The 6,242-nt window shown below is 35.3% G+C and overlaps 1 long non-coding RNA gene across 1 annotated transcript in view; it reads right to left on the bottom strand.

Moving 5' to 3' along the window:
* Positions 1 to 6,242, bottom strand: part of LOC116540361 — a 37,202-nt gene that overhangs the window by 28,949 nt on the left and 2,011 nt on the right. Inside the window, exon 2 of the long non-coding RNA XR_004264404.1 lies at positions 4,526 to 4,528. This is a non-coding gene — a long non-coding RNA (uncharacterized LOC116540361). The remainder of the gene's footprint in view (positions 1 to 4,525; positions 4,529 to 6,242) is intronic.

Genomic DNA, 6,242 nt, shown 5'->3' with positions numbered 1-6,242 from the left:
AGTTAATAAAACTAAAATACAAATAAAAACTGGGAAAATATTAATAAAAAAAAAAAAAAGAAAAAAGAAAAAGAAAAGTTACATGTTGTCTCTGTAGTTACTCAGCAATTTCTTTTCTTTTGTAGGTATTTACTCAAAGGATAGTTAGACAAATACAAGATATAATTATTGTTTAAAATGGTGAAAAATTGGAAACAGCCAAAATGTGTCTTTCTTGTGGATTAAATTATAACACATCTATACAATGGACTATAACTTAGCCATTAAAAGCCATTATGTATATACGTTCACCAGCAGGAAAAGGTTTTCAGTACACAGCATAACACTAAAAGTATAGTATAACACCATTTTTGCATAAATTTTAGGTACATTTATAAAATGGAAATTTCTGGAAAGATGACCCCCAAAATGACAATAGTAGTTAGCTCTGAATTATAGAATATCAGGTGATTTTCCTTCATTTTTATATTTCTTTGACTTGTTTGAAATGTTTCATATGATAGAGTACCACTTTGTTTTATTTTCAAAAAGCTATTTTTTTGTTTGGAGAAAAACAATGGGGAGGGATGGATTTGGCAAAGCTGCACCTTGAGGGTGATTTGAATCCTTAAATGAATCCAACTGTATACAAGTAAGAGTAAAACTGAATTAAGTGTGTATTCAACTCAGAAAGCTAGGAAACAAACAGCAAAAGAAGGAAAATGGGAAGATGAAATTAATAGAGATAAAAGTAATACAAAATGAAATAGAAAAATATTATAATGATCAAGTATAAAAGATCTGTCTTGGAAAGAAAACAACAAAATAGGTAAGCCCTGACCAAGTCTTATTAAGAGAAAAGAGACCCCAAATAGCCAAGATTAGGAACAGCAAAATGAGGACCTAAGCACAGACAAGAAGAAAACTTTCAAATTTGCCTCTAAAATTAGCAAATATTTTAAAACATAGTATTACCATAATGCTCATGAGAGTGTATCATGGTACGTTTCAGAGAGTAATTTGATCATTCTTAATTAAAGCCTAAACATTTTTGTTACCTGTTTTGGATATCTAGCCAAAAGAAATAATTAGTAGATAGATAGATAGATAGATAGATGATAGATAGATGAGGAGGGGAAGAGAGAAAGAGAGTGTGAGTGAGACAGAGGGAATTTGTATGAATAATAGATAAATAATAGTGATTCTCTCTCTGTACAGGGAAATTATGAACAATATTATTTACTTTATGTTTTATAATGAACTATTAATCACAAACACAAGCAGAAAAATACATAGAAAATGGGCAATTTACAGAAACATTGCTAGTAAACATTTTAAAAATTCAACCTGACTAGTAATAAATAAAACAATAGCCTGATACTTTCATTTTTAACTATCAAATTGCCAACTTTCTTTAATGATTAAATGAAGTGTGGTTGAGGATGCATTTCCAAATATGAGACAGAATGAATGAAAATTGTTACAATCTTTCTGGAGAATAATTTTTCAGTCTACATCAAAAGTATTAAAACTTTGCGTTTAAAATTTCAAATGTTTTGCTCAAAGAAATAACTCAGAATTTTCAAAAAGATTAACTGAGATTTATTCATTGCAGTGTTATTTAAAATAGAGAGAAACTATGTGAAAACTTAACATTCAAGAGACAATTGGTTAAAGAAATTATGATCCAATGCATACTAAAATATAATGTAGCCATTCACAATGAAGTAGAAGCAGTCGGGCGCGGTGGCTCACATCTGTAATCCCAGCATTTTGGGAGGCCAAGGCGGGTGAACCACCTGAGGTCAGGAGTTTGAGACCAGCCTGGCCAACATGGTGAAACCCCGTCTCTAATAAAAATACAAAAATTAGCCAGGCGTGGTGGTACATGCCTGTAATCCCAGCTGCTTGGGAGGCTGAGGCAGGAGAATCGCTTGAACCTGGGAGGCAGAGGTTGCAGTGAGCCGAGATCGCACCATTGCACTCCAGACTGGGAGACAGAGCGAGACTCCATCTTGAACAAACAAACAAAAAACGATAAAGTAGAAGAATAACATGTAATGACTAGAAGGATGGTAGAGTAAAATATTATCATCAAATTGATAGCTTTATAGCTTTTTAAGGAAGAAAGGGAGAAACAAATGAATATAATGTGCTGCATTATTTAATTCTGTGTAAAATAATGTTTATTGTATATTATATATGTGTATATATAGTCTCTTTTTCTTGCTTATCAGCGTTTTCCAAATTTTTCATAAAAAGCACTGTACCAGTCACGTTATCCATTGCCCATTTATTGTCTTGCTAACAGAGCTCTATTTTATCTGGGATGGCATTACACCAGACCAAGGAAAGGAATCATTTCTTGGTCTCAGTCAATCATAACAAGCTTGCTTTTCATTTCCCCAACACCTCTTGCATATGACCCGTTTCTTTCTTTCTTTTTTTTTTAACCTTAAACTATTAAGGGTTAATGACCCATATCTAATCAAAAGATTCAAGGAGTCGACTGGGAGATGTGCTGCTGGGAAAGTTTTGCTCTTCTATTAAATGGGGCTGATGTGACTGTGCCCACCTCTTCCATTCTTCCTATCTGGAATGCAGATGCTATACTCGGAGTTACCAGCAGTCTTCTAGCAAACTCAAAGGGGAAGAGCATCACTGCCTGCCTTGAACATTCTGAGCCTCTCAACCATCACCGCCAACTGCCTACCTTCAGACTTTTTGTTATGTAGAGAAAGCAAGCCCTCTCGAAACCTGCTACACAACATTGTGTTTGTAGTTGACAATACTGTATCATACACTTCATTTGTTAAGAGGGTAGATCTCAGGGTAAGTGTTCTTACTACAGTTAAAAAAAAAAAGAAAAGAAACACCTCTTTGTTTAAGATGTGGTTTTGTGTTACGTGTATCAATTGTGAGCCAATTTAAATATGAAATACAAATATTTGGAAGTGATTTTCAAAATTAAAAAGTGGAATAAAAGGATGGAAACAATAAGTCCATATCTTATCTGTATTTTCTAGAATATACCTGTAATACATTGTGATTAAAATCTAGTAAAAGTTATTTTAAAATTTACAATTTTCTTGCATACATCTAATCACATGATGCTCATCTCAAGAGACCTGGCAGGCAGGGTATTGATGTGTCACGTGATTCTAGGAAAGCACTTCCTCCGCCTAGAGCTTGGCCTCCCAATCTGTGTGAATTCAACAAATCAGGTGACTCTTGCTGACAGCTGTGTCTAAGGAGCTCAGTGCTCACCTCTGAATCTGACTTTCTCTTCCCTATGGACAATGACTGAAAATATACTCTAGAGAGGGAAAATGCTAAAGAGGTAGACAAACACTCAACTTTCACTGACTTAAAACAGAATGAAGAGGGAACCCCGGGATCACATCCGAATTTTCTTGTAGGTGTTAGAATAACATTTAATGTGATTCTCTTCTGATCCAACTGCCTTTGTAAGAGTGACCGCAGTCCAAATCCATCACACATTCTAGCACCCTCTTGAGACACCCCACTATTTTCCATGGCATGTGTCCTCCCTCGCTGCAACAAGTGATACAGCCAATTTGCTCAACTATAGGTGGGTTCCAGGTGGTCTTTGGCTGGAGGGCACTGATGGTAGTAGATATTCAAGACTATTATTGCTATTACTAGCATTTTTTTTTAAAAAAGATATTATTATTGTTGTTGTTATGAATCAAAGAGGTCTAGCACATAAGGTGCATCTCTGAGGAAGTGGCTGAGACACCCACAAGAAAGCAGACTTGGAATAGGTTGCAAAAGGCCTCTTGCTTCATGGAACAGTGTGAATTGATTACACACATATATACATACACATCTCCAAAGAGATGCTGACAAGTCTTCAGAAGGCCCCTTTGCAAAGGCAGAGAATGTGCCTGTCTTATTCACAGCTAAATCTACAGCACTCCAAAGAAGGCAGATCAGGTCACATAGCCCAGACTCAGTAATATATTTTTGCTGAAAAACAAAATGAATTCAAGCCTCTTGGGAGACTTTAACAGTTTAATTTGAATACTGATAGGTCAGACAGATAAATGTAGTTAACACATATAGAGTGCTTACTCACTATCAGACACTGCATTAAATGTTTTTCATGTATTACCTTAGCTGCCTCTCATCCCAGTCCTAGGAAGTAGATACTATAATTAACCCAATTTTATGGAGGGGAAAACTGAGACATAAAGACATTTCATGTTTCATTGAAGACTACACAGCTGGTGAGTGCTGGAGTTGGGATTTAAATACAGGCAGTCTGACCCCGGAGTCTGTGCTCTTAATCAATACCCTATACTGTCTACAGTCCAAAGTAACGATGTAGGTGTACTGACATGGTTTAGCTGTGTCCCCATCCAAATCTCATGAATTGTAGCTCCTATAACTCCCACGTGTCAAGGGAAGGGCCAGGTGGAGATAACTGAATCACAAAGGTAGTTTCCCCCATACTATTCTCCTGGTAGTGAATAAGTCTCATGAGATCTGATGGTTTTATTAATGGAAGTTCCCCTGCACACACCCTCTTGCCTGCCGCCATGTAAGACATGACTTTGCTTCTCCTTTGCCTTTCACCATGATTGTGAGGCCTCCCCAGCCATGTGGAACCATGACTCCATTAAACCTCTTTCCTTTATAAATTACCCAGTCTCGGGTGTGTCTTTATTAGCAGCATGAGAGAGAACTAACACAGGTGTTAGTGGACAATTAACTTTGCAGGTGTACTTGCATTGTTTGTGCCCCAAAACACAGAATGTACATTTTTTCCTGGATTAACTATGAGGGAAAATGCTCATGGAGTATTTTGGAGTATTTTTTATTAGTCATATAAATAGACCGCAACATGGAAATGATGGAGATTATATAATTCAACCACAGCAAAATAACATTAAACACCAAAAATTGTGAGGGGAACACAACATCAGGAATAAAAAGGGGATGTAGGAATAGATTTAAAGGAGATGAAAAATTATAAAGGAGCATAATGTGTAACATTATGCCAATAAATTTAAAAAGGCAGTTGAAAGGAACTTTTGTCTGGGTAAATATAAATTACCCAAAATTGACTCAAGAGGGGCCAGATGATGAATATGCCAATAATCGTCAATGAATTTGAAAAGGTAATCAAAGATCTATCCTTCTAAAATCCTTCAAGCCCAGATGGTTTCATGGGTATGTTCTATTACACCCTCAATGAACAGATAGTTAACTTGATAATTTAAATATTCCAGAGTATAGGAAAATGGAATGCTTCCAAAATCACTCTATACAGTTACCATAATCTTGTACCAAAGCTGAATGAGAACCCTCATTCTCTAAAATGGAAAAAGAAAACAATTTTTATTTACTAATATAGATGGAATAAACCTTATCTTAATATAAATAAATGATTCCAATCTAGCAGTGTATTTGTATAAAATAACATACATTAACCAAGTAGAGTTTGTTTTGAGAAATATAAAGTGTTAAATGTGTCATTCAAATCAGTGAGAGAATGGACTTTCTGAATTGGTGTTGGGACAATTGGGCTTTCATCTTTGTCAGATCCGTACATTACCCTGTGCACAAATACAATTTCCAGATGAACTCATAATCTAAACAACAGAGCTATACGTTACTACAACATTTAGGGAACTGTATTGTGATTCTGGGATACGAAGCCTCCCTAGGCAAGATGGGAAAGATGAGATATGTATTTGACTACATAAACCTTGAAACTGCTTTAGAGAGAAAAACTCCATAAACAGTAGACACTCATTCCAAATAATGGGTACTAGGAGGGTACATTTCTCTAAGTGATACTGTAGACACACAATATTTTTGCACTTAAAAGACAAATAGATAATCCTCCATCTAACTTGATTTTAAAAATTGGGAATGGAGCAGTAGCAAACACAAATAAATAATATTCGCAAAAAGAAGGAAGCATATCAGAGAGAACATATCACAGAACATATCAGAGAGAAAAACAAATATAAGGCAACACTATTTGTAGCTTTGTGCCAGAAAATTTGAAAACTTAGATGAGACAGGCAACATTCTAGGAAAATATAAATTACTAAAAACCACTCAAGAAGTAGGGTTTTTAAAAAATAAGGCAAATAGAACCCCTGTGTCTAGAAACATGTATCTAGACAAAAATGCTGGTTACCTCTGGAAGGAGAGGGCACTCTCTTTTTTTTTTTTTTTTTTTTTTGTAAAGGTTTTTAGTTTTATTTATTTATTGGACAGACTATTTT

Source organism: Sapajus apella, unplaced genomic scaffold (genome assembly GCF_009761245.1).
Source record: "Sapajus apella isolate SASKATOON/1434 unplaced genomic scaffold, GSC_monkey_1.0 scaffold139, whole genome shotgun sequence".
NCBI lineage: Eukaryota > Metazoa > Chordata > Mammalia > Primates > Cebidae > Sapajus > Sapajus apella.
This window is presented reverse-complemented; position numbering and strand designations above follow the sequence as displayed.